The sequence below is a fragment of the Carcharodon carcharias genome, chromosome 14, assembly GCF_017639515.1.
Source record: "Carcharodon carcharias isolate sCarCar2 chromosome 14, sCarCar2.pri, whole genome shotgun sequence".
Lineage (NCBI taxonomy): Eukaryota > Metazoa > Chordata > Chondrichthyes > Lamniformes > Lamnidae > Carcharodon > Carcharodon carcharias.
In genome coordinates, this window is record NC_054480.1 from 133,103,946 (window position 1) to 133,126,277 (window position 22,332).

General features: G+C 45.9%; 1 long non-coding RNA gene across 1 annotated transcript in view; it reads left to right on the forward strand.

The window, feature by feature from the left end:
- The window catches only part of LOC121286772, a 55,656-nt gene extending 34,090 nt beyond the window's left edge, over positions 1-21,566 (forward strand). Inside the window, exons 5-6 of the long non-coding RNA XR_005945049.1 lie at positions 21,050-21,178; positions 21,405-21,566. This is a non-coding gene — a long non-coding RNA (uncharacterized LOC121286772). The remainder of the gene's footprint in view (positions 1-21,049; positions 21,179-21,404) is intronic.
- The last annotated feature ends 766 nt before the right edge of the window (positions 21,567-22,332 follow it).

Here is a 22,332-nt window from a genome sequence, read left to right on the forward strand (position 1 = left end):
GGAGGTTCCCCCAACCCCGCCACCCCTGCCCTGTCTGACAACAGAGTATTGTTGTGCGGTAAAAGCTGTTGGCCTACACATAATGTGGGCTTCCCCAGCTGTGGGTAAAATAGTGGCTGAGGCAGATAGAGGCACTTAAGTGGCCATAATAGTCCCAAGAGCAGGCAGACTGCCTGACGCCTCCCCCACCCACCAGCAGGGGGCCATAAAATCCAGCACACATATATAGGAGGAACAGAACACAAGAGGAGTAGACCATTCAGCCCCTCAAGCCTGTTCCAGCATTCGGTTAGATTATGGTTGATCTATACCCCAATTCCATTTACCCACCTTTGTTTCACATTCCTTGATAAACTTACCTAATGAAAATCTACCAATCTCAGGATTGATAGGCCTTGTTCTCAATATTGCTAGAAAAGCCTCAGCTTTGTTCTCTCACCCAGAAGGACAAGGGAAGCAGGCAGATAGCAACATCACCACACAACAAGTTTTCCTCCGAATCACACATCAGTATATCATGGAAGTATATAATTGTTCCTTCACTGTCACTGGAACATCCTTCCTAACAGCACTGTGGGAGTACCTACATCACATGTAGTTGTTCAAGAAGGTGGCTCATCACCACCTTAAGGGCAATTAGGGTTGGGCAACACATGTTGGCCTTGCCAGTGACACCAACATCCCATGCATGAATAAAGAAAATAAAATTCCACTGGCCATCACCCCAGGCAACCATACTCTTTTGAGGAAGTAAGTTCCTCACTTCCACTACCCTCAGTATGAAAGATGTTTCCTTTTTCCTCTCCCCTCCAACAATTAGCTTCAGTGATCCTGGGCTAGGGAAGGGGAAATCAAACTGTTACCTATTGTTGTATTATGTGTAAGTATCTATAAAGAGCTAAGAGCTAATTAACTAGGAACTAATTGATATGCATAAGTGTTCGCCAACCATAAGGCTGGACGGGCCACAAAAAATCACGTTCAATTACACCGTTAGTAGGCTGAATTGCCTACTTAATTGTCGGCGGACACATTGTCCGACTGTCCTGCGCGCCCAATGACTGTAATATCACGCGAGTGCGCAATGGCTTCAGGACCCTTGCCTGACGTCATCTCATATCCGATTGGATCGCGTGCGTGTCCTCCTGCGGAAGGTAAAGTTCTGAACTGAGTCTAGACTCTCTGGAGTTTAAAGGAATGAGGGGCGATCTCGTTGAATCATACCGGATTCTGAAGGGTCTTGTTAGGGTAGATAATGAGAGCTGGGGAATCTCGAACACGGGGGCACAGTCTTAGGACAAGGGGCCAGTCTCTTAGGACAGAAATGAGGTGAAATTTCTTCACTCAAGGGGCTGTGTGTCTTTGGGATTCTCTACCCTAGATGGTTGTAGATGCACCAGCATCAAATATATTTCAAGCTGAGATAGATTTTTGGTCTCTCAGGGAATCAGGAGATATGGGGGTGGGCAGGAAAGTGGAATTGAGGCCGAGGATCAGTCATCATCATATTGCATGGTAACCTAAGTTCAAGGAGCTGGACCATCTACTCCTCCTCCGATTTCTTAGTTGCTTATGTTCTAACGATTTCTACATTCTAACCATCATTCTAGGCAATAATGTTCCTCCTGAGTTCCCTGTTTGGATTCATTTATTCCCCCTGGGATATGGCCAAAGGGTACTTGGTGTAAAAATTGGAAATGTTTTTGCTATGTAAAGCAAACAAAAACCAATGGAGAAGCAAAGGATTTTAAAAAACAAAGTTGGTCCATTTGGAAGGGAAGCCTGAGACCGAGAATGACAATTTTCATTTTGGCTGCAATTCAAATGGGAGACGATGTTGAGTGAACTGTCAACCTGAAGATGAATTATGGAACTATTCATTCTAAGATGGGCATGTTGTGCCACTGTCAGTTGGCAAGAAGCCAAGCACAAAATTGAGCAAGTCTTAATGCAAAGCTGGTTATGCACATCAGGCCAAATAGGAAACTCTAGTGCCGTGTGTGAGTGGGAGCATAAAGCCAAACCAATTTCAAGTTCAGAACAGTGAGACCAGCCAGTTCTTGGACTTGATGTGTAGCAACAGTTAGAACTGATCAAAAGTATTGATGAAGTCAGAAACAATAATTGTCTAAAAGTGACAAGAGAAGCATACTAATGTATTTAAAGGCTTGGGATGCATGGCAAGGATGCGGAGCATCGGACTAAAGCCAGACACTTGGACCTGTTATAAAAACAGAAAATGCTGGAAAAACTCAGCAGGTCTGGCAGCATCTGTGGAGAGAGAAACAGAGTTAATGGGCAGAATTTTCCGTTGTGGGGGAAGCGGGGGAGAGAGCGGAAGCGGACAAGGGCGGACGCGGATCTGATCGCCGCCCGTGATCGGGTCCACGCTGCCATTTTAAGCGGGCGGGCCAATTGAGGCATGCCCAGCGTATTTGCCGACTCCCGAGGATAGCGGGAGTGTGGGGGCTGCGGCGGGCGTGTACAGACCGCCCGGTCCAATGGCGACCCGGCAGTCTGTTTAAAAGAAGGCCTAGCAGCCTCCTGTAGGCTGCTCACAGTGGCCAGTTCGAGTTGCAACATTGCTCGATCATAGAATGATAGAGTCAGGGGTGTGTAGCACAGAAAAAGGCCCTTTGGCCCATCGAGGATACATGGGTCAAACAAGTACCTAACTATTCTAATCCCTTTTTCCAGCTCTATAGCTTTTTATGCCATGGCATCGCAAGTGCACATCCAAATACTTATTACATGTTATGAGGGTTTCTGCATGTACCACCCCTTCAGGCAGTGGGTTCCAGATTCCCACCACCCACTGTGTGCAAAAGTTTCTCATCATATCCCCTGTAAACCTCTTGCCCCTTACCTTAAATCTATGCCCCCTGGTTGATCCCTCCACCAAGGGGAAAAGTTCCTTTCTGTCTACCCTATCTATGCCCCTCATAAGCTGCAGTTATGAGGACAGATTGCATAGACTGGAGTTATTTCCCCTGGAACAGAGGAGGTTGAGTGGGGACATAATGTTATACAGCTCAATCATGTCCCCCCTCAATCTCCTCTGCTCTGGGGGAAATAACCCCAGTCTATGCAATCTCTCCTCATTACTGAAACTCTCCAGTCCAGGCAACATCCTGGTAAACGTCCTCTGCACTCTTTCCACTGTGATCACATCCCTTCTATAATGCACATTTCGGAACTGCAAACAGTACAGTAGCTGAGGCCTAAGTAGCGTTTTCTACAGTTCGAACATTACCTCCCTGCTCTTATATTCTATGCCTCGGCTGATAAAGGCAAGTGTGCCATATGCCTTCTTAAACACCTTATGTACCTGTCGAGCTACTTAAGGGATCGGTAGACATGCACACCAAGGTCCCTTTGACCCTTGTTACTTCCCATTCATCATGTATTCCCGTGCCTTGTTTGTCCTGCCCAAGTGCATCACCTCACACTTATCCGGATTAAATTCCATTTGGCACTCATCAGCCCATGTGACTGGCCTATCTTTATCCTCCTGTAATGTAAGGCTATCCTCCTCACTATTTAGCACCCCACCAATGTTCATGTCCATTGGTTCTGGAAGGTTGAGTACATAATGAGCCAGGGGGAAAGGGATGAATTGTGTCACTATATGCACACTAACTGATCCACTGCCCATGTTATTAATTTCAGCATCATCAGAGCACAGCCAGCAGGAGGTGCTACAGATATCCCCTCTCACACACCTGAGGGCCCCCAAGTCTCACCAGTGTCATACCATTTCTGCAAGGCAGGCACCAGTGCAGATACTAGCACCTCGGTGGGCATTGAAACATTGGCTAGTGTCCCAGGGCACAGTGGAGAGGGCACTTCACATTCACTGAAGGAGCTGGCAGAGGCAGAGAGTGCCGATGGCGCCAGCAGCCGGAGGACTGCAGGGGACCAGGCACATGCTCAGTCGGTGCCTGATGTTGTGCCTCTGGAGTCATCTGCGATGCAGCAGCTGCAGGAAATGCGGCTGGGTGTGCGGGAGCATCTGGATGTGATACATGAGGCTATGCTTTGCTTGGTCTCCATGGTGGAGGAGTTCATGTGGAGCATCTGTGATGAGCCTCAATGGCTGAGTGTCATGCTTCCTCCATGGAGAGAGTGGTAACTCTCATGGAGAGGCACCTCCAGGAGACCAATCAGGTCCTCCTGGGATTACGCTCGGACCTGCAAGCCCCGACAGCAGCATTGGCCACAGCTGGTCAGTGCCAATGTGGGAGATGGTGTGGGCATCAAGCTTCCCAGCCCATCCATCCACGGTGAGCAGGGAGATCCAAAGCGACCTCACTTCGGCACAGCAGCTGCCTGTCGTTGCTGCAAGCTCCTCTCGGGGCACTCCAGATGAGGGCACCGGTTCCTCCGCCCCTCTCCCAGGGACCGTATCACCTGGTGACGCTGCGACAACTGGGGAGATGGCAGCTGTGGAACTGGCAGCTCCCTGCCAGGCGGGGCCAGCACAGGCTCCACGGGTAAGAGGATGACCACCAAGGTCATCAAGGCCAACAGGACAGCAGAGTGAGCAGGCTGCCTCAGAAGCCACTCCAAGCGATGGGGCAGCACCAAGATGTAGCACCCGCAAACGGAAACATAAGGCACACCGTGGGTTTCTCACTGGTGCTTCTGTGTTGGGCCGAGATTAGGTCCTTAGAATTTCTTTTCGCTTGCTTACAGTATTGTTTTACAATTGGGAGAACATCTGATTTGAAAATTAAAATTCAAATGTGTGACCATGGCTGAGGGTGGCTTGTTTGTTCTGCATGTGTATGTTTAAGAAAACTGTCATGAGTGTTTGTTTGGACTTTCAAGTTTATGTACAAGGCCCTTAGTTCCGGCTGATGACTTGGCAGATTTTGCAGCTGTTAAGTATGGAAGCACGAGGCAAGGCTGGTCCTCCTGATCCATTTGTGTTGTTCTAGCTGAAGGTTCGTTGAATTAAAGCCTCCTGGGTGTCCCTGCCTCCCTGGAGCATGCCCAAGTCAGCGTCTACCCCCTCAGCATTTCCCTGTGCGTGCTCGTCCTCGGACTCACTGCTGGACTCATCGTGTGCAGCCGCAGCCACTGCGCTGACATCTTCATCATTTACAACGTCTCCCCTTTCCAGCATAAGATTGTGGAGAGCGCAGCTTGCAACCATTATCAGTGACACACGATCTGGGGGGTACTGGAGTGCGCCCACTGAGCGGTCTAGGCATCGGAAGTGCATCTTGGGAAGACCGATGGTTCTCTCCACCACAGCCCTTGTGGTGCTGTGGCTCCTATTGTACCGCTGCTCAGCTTCTGTTCTTGGATGGCGGAGAGGCATCATGAACCACATTCTGAGGAGATAGCCCTTGTCACCCAGCAGCCAACCATCCAGCCAGGCTGGAGCATTGAAGAGCCCCGGCACCTGGGAGTGTCTGAGGATGTAGGCATCATGGGAGCTCCTGGGTACCTTGCACAGACTTGCAGAATCAGCATCCTGTGATCTATCCCGTGCACTATCTGCACGTTCATGGAGTGGAAGCCCTTCCTGTTGACGAAGGCACCGGGCTCACCTCCTGGTGCCTTGATGGCCACATGTGTACAGTCTATAGCACCCTGGACGCAGGGGAAGCCAGCAACGGCCACGAAGCCTCTGGCTTGCTGTGTCTGACTTGCCTGGTCCCAGCGGAAGTGGATGAAGGTCAATGCCCGTCTGAACAGAGCGTCTGTCACCTGCTTGACACAAGTGTGCACAGCTGATTGGGAAACATCGCAAAGATCACCCACCAAGCCCTGTAAGGAGCCAGAGGCATAGAATTTGAGGGCAACTGTGACCTTCAGAGCCGCTGGTGTGGGGTGTCCACCCACACAGTTAGTGGAGATCTCAGGGCCAATCATCTGACAGATATAGTTGACCGTCTCCCTTGACAGTCGGCGCCTCCTTCGGCACTGCACCTCAGTCATATTGAGGTAGCTGCTTCACCGCCTGTATACCCTGGCTGCAGGATAGTGGCGTCTTCTGCGGCTCCTTCCACCTTGGACTACCTCTTGGCCCTGCACCCCTTGTGCCTGTGCCTCCCAAAGGTGGCTACCCTGGAAGCTGAATGTGCATTCCTGGTCTCCTCCTCCTTCTAGCCCTCCCTTCCTCCTCAGAGGAGCTCCCTTCAGTGGACATGTCAGATCCCATAACCAGGCTAATGGGAGGCTTCCTGAAAGATACAAGCCTGCAAAAGATCCCTGACGGCAGAGTGCTGACCTGAAGGTCAAAAAGTACACAGGAAGCTGCTGGAATGCGTTCTCAGCTACTACAGATCACACAGGCAAGTTTAAAATACTTTCTCCAAGAAATACTCCACAAAGCAGATTGCCGACCCCGCTGAGGCCTCTTATCCCGCCCATGGATGAGGTTCATAGAAAAGTCTCTTACCCGCCTGCCCATTGCACCCGTGCGCAGACCCGAAGATCACACGGGCGTCTAAAAATTGGCGTTGATCGAAGACTAAAGGGCCTCAACTGGCCCGTTAATTAATGGTGGGCGGGCGTCAGTCTTCATCGCGCGCCTGCCCAGTGAAATATCACGATGGCGCGCAGTGACCACCCGCCATTTTACACGTGGACGTGTGGGGCCCGCCACCTCACACATCAAACTGAAAATTCTGCCCAATATTTCAACATGGACCGGAAACATTGGAAAGTCATACGGACTCGAACCGTTAACTCTGTTTCTCTCTCCACAGATGCCGCCAGACCTGCTGAGTTTTTCCAGCATCTCCTGGTTTTATTTCAGATTTCCAGCATTATTTTGCTTCCGACTTGAACCTGGTTTACTAATTAAAGAACCATCAGGCCTCATGGTATTAGCCAAGAATTTGCTGGGGAAATAAAAGTGAGTTCACAATGCATGGTGTTATTGGTGAGTGAAAGATCCAGCAACTTGTAGTGAGGAAGATATAGCCCGAGATTTGCGGATCACCACAAGCTGGTGAACGATTTGCACTATTCTGCCGTGTACTTCTGGGTGAGAGAACAAAGCTGAGGCTTTTACCGCAATCCTGAGAACAAGGTTGAAAGAGGAACTTACTATCAGTGGGTGCCATTGTCCCCATGAATGCCACAATAATGCTGGATATGTGCCCTAAATAAGAAATGAACATGGTGCATAAAGTTAGGGCTGGTACTTAACAATGTGAGGACCCTGTCAATGGGGTGATTAATGGGTCTGACATGAAGCTCAAACTTGGAGACCCAGAAAGTGAATAATTGAAACTTTGGACTTTCACCCCTTCAGGCAGGAACCTAAAGTCTTTGTAAAATTTAACATTTAATTTTTTTCTTCATATTCCTTTCTTTTCATTTTCCTCCCTCAATCTAAATCTTTATTTCCCTCTCTGTCTGTGTCTAATCTGACTCCACTTCACATTTCCTCCCCCGTCTTTCACATTGTTTCTTTCCCTATAATTGCATTTCATTGGGTAAGGTGATAGAATATTGCTCCTGTCAGTCACCAAGATCCCAAATGCCTACTGACCTCGCATTTATTAGTTACCAATTTGCATTTCCAGCAATTTGCATCACAAAAACATTTGGAGCTGAGAGATGAAGAAGAACTGTTTAATCACAGCTGTTTATTTATTCATTTGTGGGATGTGGGCATCGATGGCAAGGCCAGCATTTACTGCCCATCCCTAATTTCCCTTGTTCAGGGGCATTTAAGGGTCAACCACATTGCTGTGGGTCTGGAGTGGCCATGTAGGCCAGACCAGGTAAGGATGACCGATTTCCTTCCCTAAAGGGCATTAGTGAACCAGATGGGTTTTTACAACAATCAACAATGGTCCCACGGTCATCATTAGACTTCTAATTCCAGATTTGTATTGAATTCAAATTCCACCATCTGCCGTGGTGGGATTCAAACCTGGGTCCCCAGTGTATTGCCCTGGGTCTCTGGGTTATTAGTCCAGTGACAATACCGCTACGCATCACCTCCCCTATATGCAAGATGCCCTAATCCAGCAATCCAGGCCAATGTTTGTAATGAGCCAGACAGAATGGAAAATTTTGAGGGGGTGAATTTCCTCACAGTCTCCTTTCAACTCTGTCATCTTAAGTCCTTTGGAAATTCAATGACGCCCTGATTGCACAGGTCAACGGGAGCTTCCACTGAGGTTCCAGCAGTAGAGGGGAAAATCCCAAAGGAAATGCATTCCCTTGGTATGATAATGAACTTCAGTGGGCCAATTCAATGGATCAGTCGTCAGGTGGCAAAAGAGTAAATGAGTAAAATACGACTCAACCAGATTTAAATAAAGTTATAGAATGGGAAACATAGACTATTGATGGAGGAGCAGCACAGTTACCAAACGCCACAGTCCTCAGCACACTTGACACAAATTGAGCATTATGCAATTGGATTTCCTTATGGTTTCAATGAGTATCGTTGCCCATGGCGATGATATTCTTCCATCCTGCTCTCATGCGCCTTCCCTCCAGTTTAGCCTGGGTCTGTCAGAGTCTAGTGCAACAACCTCCTTTTCCCACCTAATCTCTGTGGAGACACATCCACAGTACATGCACAACCAACAACCCACCCTGCCCCCACAACCCACTCCACATCACCTGCCTCATGACAAGGGTCAGTATTGCAATCCGCAGCCAGTGAATTTATTGAATCGATGAGGCCTGGTTTCTGTGGCCTAAGGCAAGGTAAGTTCGGCCCACCTGAGGCATTTCAATTACCTGTGCTGGTTTGTGTTTGCCTGTTGGAACTGTATCCTGGGGAACTGGCTGGTGTGTTTGTGACGTGCTTGTTAGAGCTGGACCAGCACTTGATGAATAAATCATAGTGTGGGGGCCAACGTTCAGCCTAGTTTTAATATGCTTTTCAGTAACGATTCTTAAAATTTGTCTTATGTCCTTCAGTTAGGAGAAAATGACCAAGTACATGTAGCCAAATAGATTCAGAAAGCATCAGAATTCAAAGAAAGGAAGGTGGAAAAACAGTTTTACTTTTACTTTTCTCCCCCATTGCTGTGATTGAGTTCCATTTGCTTTAGGTACTTTCAATTCGTCTCTGAGTGGAGTCTGCTGTGTGTGCGCAGGTGTTGACTATTCAACCAAAAAGTGCGTCACAGCTGAGCATATCCTGATCTGGTCCGACATCCCGCATACGCGCATAGGGGAAAGGTCAATTAAGCAACCAGGAGCAGGAACCCTGGCTAATTTTTCCTCTTCTTGTCTTTAACAAACCAGGGTAGATTATCCAATTGATCATTCCACTGCCAGTGGCGCACTCACTTACTTTGAGTGGGTTAATGCCAGCATTGAAAAATCACCTATCAGAAAATTCAGGCTTGAGTATCTAACTGGTCAATGCATAACAGGTTATAAAATTAAAATAATTAAATAATGATCATTACTAAAGCATAGTTGCTAAAAGGCTAGCTCCCTAAAGCCGTTAGCTTTGCTCAGTTACAGTCCCCACGATTTACCATCTTAATGTTATCAGCATCTCTTTCTATTCCTTTCTTCTTCAGCTACTTATCTAGCTTCCATTTAAATTCATCTATGCTATTCACCTCAGTTACTCCTTGAGGTAGTGAGTTCCACATTCTAACCGCACTCTGGGTAAAGAAGTTTCTCCTGAATTCCCTGCTACATTTATTGGTGACTATCTTACATTTGCAGTCCCTAGTTGTGGTCTTCCACATATGTGGAAACATCTATTTGATGTGCATCACAAACAGCATTTGAGGCATCCAGATCGGCAGAGTTTTAATCGGTCACCTGGATGTGACAGAAGGTGACTGCGGCTTTTAGTCCAGTCAGAAGGCTGGCTGCAAACAGAACTAGAGTGTGTGTGGATGGCAGACTTTTCATTGTTCATTATGGCTATCCCTCTTGCTCAGGGTAATTATTGGGTTCAGCCTCCCCCCTTCCCCCATCCCCAACAAAAAAAGTACCGTGGTAGAATTGCATATAAAACAACACAGAGACAGGTCATTCAGCCCAACTGGTCTGTGCTACTGTTTATGCTCCTCAAGCCTCCTTCCAACCTATATCTAACCCTTTCATATCCTCAGTGTACATTTCTAGCTTTCTCTTAAAGGTCTCTATGCTATTCACTTCAATTACTTTTGTGGTAGCCAATTCTACATTCTAACCACTCTCTCGATAAAGAGGTTTATCATAAATTATTTATTAATTTTATTAGTGAGTATCCTATTGCCCTAGTGTTGGACATGTAGATCTTCTCTACATTTACCCTGTTGAACCCTTTCATTATTTTCAACAGTTTGATTATGTCGCCCTTTTTTTCTGTCGAGAAAAAGCCCCCATCACCTGAGGGAACGTTCTACTCTCTTGACTTCAAACATAATCTAGCAAAGGCTTCAGAACATTCGCACATCCTCACATCTCTGCTATTCAATCCTGGTTTGCTACCCTGCGGATAAAGTATTGTATTCTTCTCCCAGATCACTGCAACACGCAGTAGTCTATGGATTGCTGTACAAGCAGAGAGCTCTTATCAATCAGAACTGTGTTTTAAAACTCAAACTCATTTTGTTCTCAACATGTGAGTGCTGAGGATATGATTGGTGGAGCTGGGTTGGTAGAGTTACTCATCCTGTCAGCACGAGGGAGATCCTCAAACCTCCTTCACCCTGGTGGATCTCCTGCTGTTCTTCAACCGCCAGCCAGTAAACAGGATGACTGAGGGAGTATCCCTTCTGACAGCGTAGGATGATGGTCAAGATGAAGTGAAAGCAAGTAGCTTTGAAGCTCCCCCTTGCAGTCAGCAGATAATGGATGGCAGACTCCATCAGCCCCACACCACTGGAGTAAAAGATCATAAATGGAACATCACTTGACCTGAAAAGCTCCCCGCCACCTACATCCCACACTGCTTTAGCGTTAAAGGAGAACATGGATATTGGATGGGACGGGGACAATAACTGATCTGAACAGCCCCAAATGATGAAGGAAGGCTTGGATAGAGAGATTGAGGATTGAGGTGGTGAAATCATTTGATTTGAACAGCTCCAGCCCTATCGCATCTGAGGTATTAAGCATGAAGCTCTTTGAGGATAAAATTGAGTTGGAAGAAATGAAAACATTTTGAAATAACTAAAATTTACTTGTGGTCAAGTACCCTTTTTGGCACATCTTCACCGAGATATTGTTCCAGATAGCAGTTGCTCATTGACCAATGGGCTGAACCCTATTCTGTTGGACTGCTCACTCTGCAAACAGAATTAGAACCTCTTTGGTGTGACTTCCTTCTTCATTTTCACTCCACCTGCTGCTCACCATTTCAGGGAAAAGACCTTTAACAGAGGTCTGCTTAGTATCTAGCCCCACTTTCTGAGGAATGTGCAGTTTTGTTTTTTTTATTGAACAATGTCTGCCTGGGTTGTGTCTGCTCTGTCAGGTAATTGAACATCCGAATCCCAGGGTCAAGGTCATGAGGGTAGCCAGTGAGGCATTGTGTTGATGCTGTCTGGAGTGGTGCTGCTCCCTTTTCCCACCACTGTCCTCCACCCAGCCCCACCCCCACTTCCCCCTAGGTTGTCTCCATTGTGAGTTAATGGTTTTGACTCGCTGTCTGAGTAAAGCATTATGAAAGGAGGAGCTAAATTGCTTCTCCTGAGGGAACAAGGAATAAGAAATCGGAGAGCAAATCACACAACTCTCTTATACCTTCCAGCAAGAATGATTTGTGATACTGGTTGGCCCTAGCAAACATAATGGAGCAACTAAAAAAAAAATTAACCCTTCTTTTGTCTTGATGAAACTTGCGAATGAAGAAGAGCAGCTTTTTCTCTGAGGGCTCCCCCCCCCCCTTACTCTCTCTCTCTCTCTCTCTCACACATTCTCTCTCACTCTCTGTCTCACTTTATACCCTCTTTCTCTCTGCCCCTCATCTCTCAACTTTGCATGGCTAGTTTAGTTCTTCAAAAAAAGTGACCTGTGTACTAGCTGTGCTCCCTTAATCCTCAATCAAAATAAAGTATTCGTTATGCACAGGAGGGGGGTTTAATTTAGAACAGCTCTGATTTCTCCACTCACTAACAATCCATAATTGGAAAAGTTTTTTTGATTTATGATTTCCCCCTTTATAAGTGGTGGGACCTTTCCCAACCCTTCAGTTTTGGAGTGATCCAATCACACACACACACAAAAAACACAGGAAAGGGTTATGCAATGTCCACTCTTTTTTTGCATTCGTACAATAAAAAATAGACAGGGGAAAGAAAGGGGTTCAGGGCAAAGATCATGATAAAAATAAGAATTATGTTTTCATGTGAGTCCAGAGTCCAGAATCAAAAAGTCCACTGGTGCATTCCTTCAGGGATTAGCAGGCTGAAACTGTTGCAGACCAATTTGCTATTTCAGAAGCAATGACTCCCACGATGGAAGAATGCACGTAGAGATGAATTAGTCTTCTAGGCACAGATACAGAAATTCAGATGTTCCAGTAGAACCCGGTATAGATGAGGGCCAGGCAAATCAAAACCTGGGCAGAGGCCTTTGTTGCTACCTGTTAGGTGGTAATTAGCTGCCAGAGGCAGGCTGCTCTCACCTGGAGTCCTGTTATCTCTTCTGAGGTTAAACAGTAACTGAAGCTGGAATCCAAAAACTGTATAATTCAAGCAGCTCAAGTCTCAGTCATGTGACAGGGTGGTTTTGAGTCGAGCTATTCAGCTAACAAGGTCACTTTTTAAAACCCATTGTGTTTTGAGCAGATAAGTGTAGAACCATTCGCATCCATTGGATATGAGGAGTGGATGAAGGAGAGTCTGCAGATGTGCTGTACTTGGATTCCCAGAAGGCATTTGATAAGGTGCCATATCAAAAGCTACTGTGGAAAATGAAAGCTCATGGTGTAGGGGGGTTACATATTAGCGTGGATAGAAGATTGGCTGCCTGGCAGAAAGCAGAGAGTAGGCATAAGTGGGTCTTCATCTGATTGTGATGAATCACAGAATCACAGAATGACAGTGCAGAAGAGGTCCTTCAGCCCATCGAATCTGCACCCACACGTGAGAAACACCTGACCTACCTACCTAACCCCATTTACCAGCACTCAGGCCATAGCCTTGAATGCTATGACGTGCCAAGAGCTCATCCAGGTACTTTTTAAACGATGTGAGGCAACCCGAGTCCACCACCCTCCCAGGCAGTGCATTCCAGACCGTCACCACCCTCCCAGGCAGTGCATTCCAGACCGTCACCAACCTCTGGGTAAAAAAGTTTTTCCTCACATCCCCCCTAAACTTCCTGCCCCTCACCTTGAACTTATGCCCTCTTGTGACTGACCCTTCTACTAAGGGGAACAGCTGCTCCCTATCCACCCTATCCATGCCCCTCATAATCTTGTACACCTCGATCAGGTCGCCCCTCAGTCTTCTCTGCTCCAACGAAAACAACACAAGTCTATCCAACCTCTCTTCGTAACTTAAATGTTTCATCCCAGGCAACATCCTGGTGAATCTTCTCTGCACCCCCTCCAATGCAAACACATCCTTCCTATAATTTGGCGACCAGAACTGCACACAGTACTCCAGTTGTGGCCTCACTAAGGTTCTATACAAGTCCAACATAATCTCCCTACTTTTGTAATCTATGCCTCGATTGATAAAGACAAGTGTCCCATATGCCTTTTTCACCACCCCACTAACATGCCCCTCCACATGAGTGGAGTCCTGCAGGGATCTGTGCTGGGGCCTCAACATTTTACAATCTTTTTTATTCATTTACGGGACGTGGGCATCGCTTGTTAGGCCAGCATTTATTGCCCATCCCTAATTGCCTTTGAGAAGGTGATGGTGAGCTGCCTTCTGGAATCGTTGCAGTCCATGTGGTATAGATACACCCACAATGCTGTTAGGGAGGGAGTTCCAGGATCTAGGCACAGCAACAGTGAAGGAGCGGCAATATATTTCCAAGTCAGGATGGTGAGTGGCTTGGAGGGGAACTTCCAGGTGGTGCTGCTCCGATGCATCTGCTGCTCTCGTCCATTTAGATGGTAGTGGTCGTAGGTTTGGAAGGTGCTATCTAAGGAACCTTGGTGAGTTTCGGCAGTGCATCAGTGGTGGACAGATTGAATGTTTGTAGAAGGGGTGCCAATTAAGTGGGCTGCTTTGTCCTGATGGTTTCAAGCTTCTTGAGTGTTGTTGGAGCTGCACTCATCCAGGCAAGTGGAGAGTATTCCATCACACTCCTGATTTGTGCCTTGTAGATGGTGGACAGGCTTTGGGGAAGTCGGAAGTAAGTTACTCACCACAGGATTCCTAGCCTCTGACCTGCTCTTTTAGCCGCAGTATTTATATGGCTAGTCCAGTTCCATTCCTGGTCAATGGTAACCCCCAGGATGTTGATAGTGGAGGATTCAGCGATGGTAATGCCATTGAATGTCAAGGGGCAATGGTTGGATTCTCTCTTGTTGCAGATGGCCATTACCTTACACTTATGTGGCAGGAATGTTACTTGTCACCTATCAGCCCAAGCCTGGATATAGCCCAGGTCTTGCTGCATTTGGACATGGACTGCTTCAGTATCTGAGGAGTCGCGAATGGTGCTGAACTTTGTGCAATCATCAGTGAACATCCCCACTTCTGACCTTATGGTGGAGGGAAGGTCATTGATGAAGCAGCTGAAGATGGTTGGGTCGAGGACACTACCCTGAGGAACTCCTGCAGTGATGTCCTGGAGCTGAGATGATTGACCTCCAACAAACACAACCACCTCCCTTTGTGCTAAGTATGACTCCAACCATCGGAGAGTTTTCCCCGATTCCCATTGACTCCAGTTTTGCTAGGGCTCCTCGATGCCACACTCGGTTAAATGCTGCCTCGGTGCCAAGGGCAGTTACTCTCACCTCACCTATTGAGTTCGGTTATTTTGTTATGTTTGAACAAAGGCTGTGATGGCGGAACCCAAACTGAGCATCAGTGAGCAGGCGATTGCTAAGCAGGTGGTGCTTGATAGCATTGTTGATGACCCTTTCCATCATTTTACAGTTGATGGGGCAGTAACTGGCCATGTTGGATTTTTCCTGCTTCTTGTGTACAGGACATACCTGTGCAATTTTCCACATTGCCGGGTAGATGCCAGTGTTGTAGTTGTACTTGAACAGCTTGGCTAGGGAAGTGGCAAGTTCTGGAACACAAGTCTTCAGTACTATTGCTGGAATATTGTCAGGGCCCATAGTCTTTGCACTATCCAGTGCCTTCAGCCTTTTCTTGATATCACGTGGAGTGAATCAAATTGGCTGAAGACTGGCATCTGTGATGCTGGGGACCTCTGGAGGAGGCCGAAATGGATCATCCACTCGATTGTTGCAAATGCTTCAGCCATATCTTTGGCACTGATGTGTTGGGCTCCTCCAGCATTAAGGATGAGGATATTTGCGCAGCCTGCTCCTCCAGTGAGCTGTTTAATTGTCCACCACCATTCATGACTGAATGTGGCAAGACTGCAGAGCTTAGATCTGATCCATTGGTTGTGGAATCACTTAGCTCTATCTATCACTTGCTGCTTATGCTGTTTGGCACACAACTAGTCTAGTGTTGTAGCTTCAGCAGGTTGACACCTAATTTTTAGGCATGTCCTGTATTGCTCCTGGCATGCCCTCCTGCACTCTTCATTGAACCAGGGGTGATCCCTGGCTTGATGGTAATGGTAGAGGGGGAAATGCCGGTTACAGGTTGTGGTTGAGCACAGTTCTGCTGTTGCTGGTGGCTCATTGCACCTCATGGTTGCCCAATCTTGAGTTGCTAGATCTGTTCAAAATCTATCCCACTTAGCACAGTGGTAGTGCCACACAAAACAATAAGGGTATCCTCAATGTGAAGTCAGGACTTCATCTCCACAAGGACTGTGCAGTGGTCACTCCTACCGATATTGTCATGAACAGATACACCTGCAGCAGGCAGGATGAGGGTGAGGTCAAGTATGTTTTTTCCTCTTGTCGGTTCCCTCACCACCTGCCACAGACCCAGTCTAGCAGCTATGTCATTTAGGACTCAGCCAGCTTGGTCTGTGGAGGTGATGGACATTGAAGTCCCCCACCCAGTACATGCTGCGCCCTTGCCACCCTCAGTGCTTTCTCCAAGTGGCATTCAATGTGGAGGAGCACTGATTCATCAGCTGAGGTCGGGGTGCGGGGGACAATTCGTGGTAATCAGCAGGAGGTTTCCTTGCCCAGGTTTGCCTGATGCCAAGAGACTTCATGGGGGCCGGAGTCAATGTTAAGGACTCCAAGGGCAACTCCCTCCCGATTCTGCCACCACCTCTGCTGTGCCTGTTCTGCCAGTGGGTCAAGAATACCCAGGGAAGGTGATAGTGGTGTCTGGGACATTATCTGTAAGGTATGATTCCTTGAGGATGACTATGTCAGGCTTTTTGTTGACTAGCCTGTGAGACAGCTCTCTCAATTTTGGCACAGGCCCCCAGATGTTAGTAAGGAGGACTTTGCAGGGTCAACAGAGCTGGGTTTGCCGTTGTCTAGGTCAATGCCGGGTGAGCCATCCAGTTTCATTCCTTTTTATTGACTTTGTAGTGGTTTGCTTGGTCATTTCTGAGGGCATTTAAGAATCAACCACATTGCTGTGGGTCTGGAGTCCCATATAGACCAGGCCAGGTGAGGACTGCAGATTTTTTCTTCCCTAAAGAACATTTGTGAACCGAATGGGTTCTTAATGAAAATCGACAATGGTTTCACCATCTGCCATGGTGGGATTTGAACCTGGATCCCCAGAGTATTACCCTGGGTCTCTAGATTACTAGTTCAGTGATAATACCACTACACCACTATCTTTATATCAGTGATTTTGATAAGGCGGGTGAAGGCATGATAGCTAAATTTGCAGATTACACAAAGATAGGTAGGAAAGTATGTTGTGAAGAGGACATAAGGAGGTTGCAGACAGATATAGATAGGTTGACTGAGCAGAAATCTGGCAGTATTTTGTCTTCAAAGTCTAGTGGGGACAGAAGCTATCTAGAGCTGTTTTATCAGGGCTTATATATTAACACCTCTAATTTAACAGTTAGATTCACTATAAAATCTTTGGTCTTTACTACATTTCACTTTGTTATTACCTCTACTTTCACAAACAAATTAGGAATACAACCTATCACTCCATTTTTTTTTGTTTAATTCTTCACCACCTAACAAACCAGACTCACCAACATCTACATCTTTGCTTCATTTATGACCAACAGGCAAAACATCTATTCCTCTTACATTATGTCTGTTGTTGAGTTCACCTACATTAGATGCCTCAAAGATGATGTCCATCGAATTGTACACATCGCAGGGGACATCAAAAATTTTGACCGCTCGTGAGTCGAAGACCAGAATTTTCGGCTTGGCGAGCGGGCCCGCTCACCAAGATGTAAAATGATGCGCAGTGACATCAGGCATGCGTCCCGATGTCACCGTGTGTCATTTAGATTTTCAGTTCAGCGGGCACCTAGCCAACTTAGCTGCACACCTGCCAAACTGTCAAAGGCCTATTAAGGCCATTTAAATATCAATTAAAGTTATTAACTGAGGATAAATTTTTTTCATTAAAGACACTGTCACATTAGGGGACATGTCTTAAATTATTTTCTTTTCTTTAGTTAAATTTTTAAACCTTAAACTATTCTCCCTGAGGCACAGATTTCTGCGCTCTTTTATGTGCATCTGCGAAAGAGCGCAGGCCCTGACTGAGGGAACTCCCCACCCTCCGCCCGCACAGGGAGCACTCAACGCTTCAGGGCGCACGTCACGCTGGGCGGGCCTTAATTGGCCCGCCCACATAAAATGGCGGCGCGGACCTGATCGGGGGCCTGCTCCTGCCCGTCCCCACACAAAATCCCCCCAATGGGGGAAAATTCTCCCCTAAGGTGCACTGGGTACAATGGACCCCGTTACATGACGAATCAGTGGAGTACAACTTGGGACAGGAGAATAAAAGAATGGACAACTGGTTCTACAAAGCTCGGGGCATCAGGGGCAAAACTCCAGTCTCCTGGTCCCAAGAAAAGCAGCTGGTGGCAAGTCCTTCCCAATCCGAACAGTGCCTGAGCCTCCCCCATTGTAGCTGGCACCTGTGTACTTTCACAGTGCTGGGAGTAGGTAAAAGATGAGATAATCCTGAGGCTGAAAACAGAGAGGACAGCCCTCTGGCAGGAGGAGGAGACATTGGAAGCTATGAATTCCAAGTTCCAAAATGAAATGGTGCATTCGCAAAAAATGGATGATATATTTACTTATATAACTTATTTTAATGTTATTAGTACACCTCTTTCTGTGACTAGCAAACAGCTCTGATTGGAAACCGTTGATAGAGTAAATTGGAGTTGTCCAAATGGCCTCCCACAACTCTGATATATGAATGATGCCAATTATTTCTCACCATGTTGCAGCTAGAGTGCCAGGCATTTCTTGGCCTGGTGATGCACCACCCAGCACTGAGCAAAGAGTCAAGCCAGGGCCAGGTGGGGGGAGTCATGGGCCCTGGTGTTTCTCCTGTTTCCAAGCCCTTTATTTCTCCCCCACTTTACCCACCCCACCTCCCACATCCTTCAGATGCCCAGAATTGGGAACCATAGTCACAGTGGGGTTAAACTGCTTTTATATAGGTTTAACAAAACTTCTTGGCTTTTGTGCTCTATGCCTCTATTTATAAACCTCGTTTAAAGCTCAGGTTTCACTTTACAACCACAGCATTGTCAGACAATTGCACACAACTTGCTTTCTCATTTGAACTGGCCATATGAAATATCAGACAGTATATTCTGCAACCATCTCTGTTTCTTTGAGCCTGGTCCTATGCAATATCAGACAGTAACATCCAAAAGACTTGAACCTCACAAGCACCACAAACAACAATCCTATGTAGAAATGAGAATATTGTGACCTAAAAGTGACACATTCTACTGATGCATGACTCCCGGTTTAATTCCCAAGTTTAAAAGTGGGAAAATCTTCCAGTAAATTAGCACCAACCAATTCATCTGCAATAATCTGATATTTCTAACCATACTTTGTTAACAGAAAAATTACATTTTGCATTGAGTGATAAATATTTTCTCACTTTAAATTGAAACTAACCATGCTTACAAATGCCCAGCATGAAGCACATAACAGGAGGGCAAAGTACTGCAGATGCTGAAAAGCTGAAATATAAATAGAAAAAGATGGAAATACTCAGCAGACCAGGAAGCTTTTGTGGAGAGAGAAACAGAGTCAGCGCTTCAGGTCCACAACCTGCACCAGCTCTGACCAAGGGTCACTGACCTCTGTTTCTCTCTGCACAGATGCTGCCTGATGTGCTGAGCATTTCCAATTCTTGCTGTTTGTACTGGAGCAAAAATAATCCCTTTTGCCAGCCCTCCAAAAAGCAGTCAGACTGGTTCTAAGCCTTTCATTCCCCTTCAGCAACAAACCCAGCAGCTGCTGCCTGAGATCTGGTTAGGTACAACATTAAACACGAATTTCAAAATAAATAATTAAGGTTTGAAGAAAACATAAACTTGCCGAGCCAAAAAAAATTAACATCAAAGCAATAAATTGATCATTTTTAAGAATGAGTAATTAAGAAAAAATTACCATTAAAAAGTGCGGAGCAGCAGAACTAACAAAATCTTTTTTGCCTTTTCACTTAAGAAACAGAAATAGAGAAGGAAAAGGCCCAGAGTCCTGGTCACCAGGGAACGGGAAGGGATCAGGGCCGAGCTAAGGAGTTGAGTTTAACTCACACCAACCTTGTGTTCATCTCTGATGGCGCACAATCACACTCACTCACACTCACTCATACTCACACACTCACTCACTCTCACGCCACACCATCAAGAGGGAGGACGTCGGATAGAAAGTGCTCGGCCCAGGACCACACACCATCAAGTGGCAATTTACTTTTGAAATAGCATGCATATGGCCAGTTCAAATGAGAAAGCAATTTAGAAAGGAGTTAGATAATTGAACTGGAAATATAGCTGCAAAGATCATTCCACATGTATATAGCAATGGTATTTGACTTTAGTAGTCAAAACAGAGAAAATGATTTTATAAACTATATAGAAACCTAGTAATTAAGAAATATAAAGACCTAATGAAGAAATTCATAGTACAGGGATTATTAACATGACTAATGGTAGTAATTAAGATATTAGCCAATCAGCAATTAATCACAGAAATAATAAAGTGAGAGCAAGAGTAAAATAAAAAAGTAATGATGCAATGGTAATGGTCCACTAGTTATGTGTAACTTGTCATGCACGTACAAAACTAGAACAATGCTAAAGCCATTGTAATAAATCAGAGGAAATTGTACAGGAGGGAAATAAGAAACTTAAAAACTCACAAGCCTTGTCCACATCTTCACTCTGCCAAACTCAGGCAAAGACATTTCAATTGCCCATGGGAGAGAAGGTGCTCTAAAAATAGGACATGGAGGCCTTTAGGGAGCTGGCGCATGTGCGGAAGGGCAAGAGCACAGCCAAAAGTGGGCACGCACTATATCAGCCCGAAGGCATCCTGATTGTCAAACCAAATGGCTGTACGGACTCGGGCTCTCGCTCCAGGACAATCTCGAACACTAAGGTTTTGTCCCGGGGCAGGGCTCATTGAGACATGAGCGGTGCTGCCTGAGTCTGGGCCCCCTTCTCCCACCCCCTCCCCCACCCCTGCCATGCATGGGCCCTTAGATTATATGCACCTCCTCTTTCACACCCTGAGTCAAGCCCCAACACTTAAGGAACTCAAGGAGGCAACCAGCAAGCAATTGTACACTCTAAATGATGGCAAGGTAATTATGGTCCTTATAATTAATTTTCAAAACATTTAAATATCATAGTTTGTTTAAGCAAAAGTTCTTTAGTGAGGATAGATCAATATGATGAGATATAGGTGACTGCAGTGTTAAAATTGCCTCCATTGCCAATGACTTAAGTCATACAGTAAGACTGAACCATTGAATAATTTCCCTCACGTATTGTCTGTTGTTAGAGTCTGTATTATTTTCCAATTTTACATGCAGGATACTGAGTATGCCCCTGATTTTACTTACAGGTGCAATTGTTGGTGGCACTAAGATCCCAGAGAGAGAGTGTAGAATATTGTACAAGGCTGAAGGACGAATTTGCTGTTTGTTAAGTCCCTGGCTGTTGCTGTCTGGTGGACCACCGCTCTCAGGGACAGGTCAGTATGTGGGAGAGCATAGACAGATTGTCAACTCTGGAGCTACTGCAAACTCTCTGTTCTCACCATGCAAGTTGAATTAACAAGCCACTTCTTACCTCAAATAGTTGCCACCTCTGGCCATGGTTCCATATTTCTGATCTATAAATCTCTCCCATTGTACCTGTTTCTGTGGTTAAGGTTCAGATAATTCCAAGCTTAATCTTTTTCTCTTATTTTGTCGCAGCATGTCTCACCTGTCACCCCAATAGCCAGGGGCTAAGAAAGAAACCATCATGAAAGAGATCAGAAAAATTAATCACTGAGAAAATTCAAGAGCTCAATAAGACACTGAAATCCATGGCGAATCATCTAAATAATATTTAAGTATGAATTTGTATTTCCTAGATAAGACAGATTACAGCTGTATGTGTTTTGGATTTCTACATTTTAACTATAGCTGTGCTTCTCTTGAATCCCATTAAAGTTTGGAACTTATGGTGTAGTTAAACTAGAATATTTGTTTTTACTTGACTGACCCACCTAAATTGCACACACAGACAGGCACATCAGTGATTATTTTTCACTTGGGCATACCATCATGCTGACGTTTATTAATGGTGCTTATATGGAGTGGTGAATTAATTTTCTAGATTTGCAAGTTTAGGATTGGAACCAAACTGCCAAACTTGAACTAGTTGACCTGGTCTGTAACTGGCCTCAACTGGAACCAGTTGGGCCAATAGACTTAGCCAGCCTTAACTGGCCCAGGACCATTTGGAGACCAATTGAACTGGCCCAGGTGTCCCAATTTCCAGTTGACGGTTCCATCTGGTGACCTGGGCCAATATTTATCCACTCAATAAATAACATTTAAAAAACATATTATCTAAGCACTAGCACATTGCTGCATGTAGAGCCTTGCTGTGAGCACATTTGCTTTCAACAGTGACTACAGTTGTTTCACAAGTACTTCAACAGCCTGAGGTTGTGAAAGCTGCTATACAAATGCAAATTCTTCCTTTCTTAGACTAGTAGGAGGCCAGGAATATTTCTGTAGCCCTTGGCTGATAGAATTTTGTGGTGTTCAGCTCATGCACAGACTGATGTGACTCTATGAAAGTCATTTCGAGATATGCTTACTTATGTAATATCAATAGTCCTTGCATTTGAAA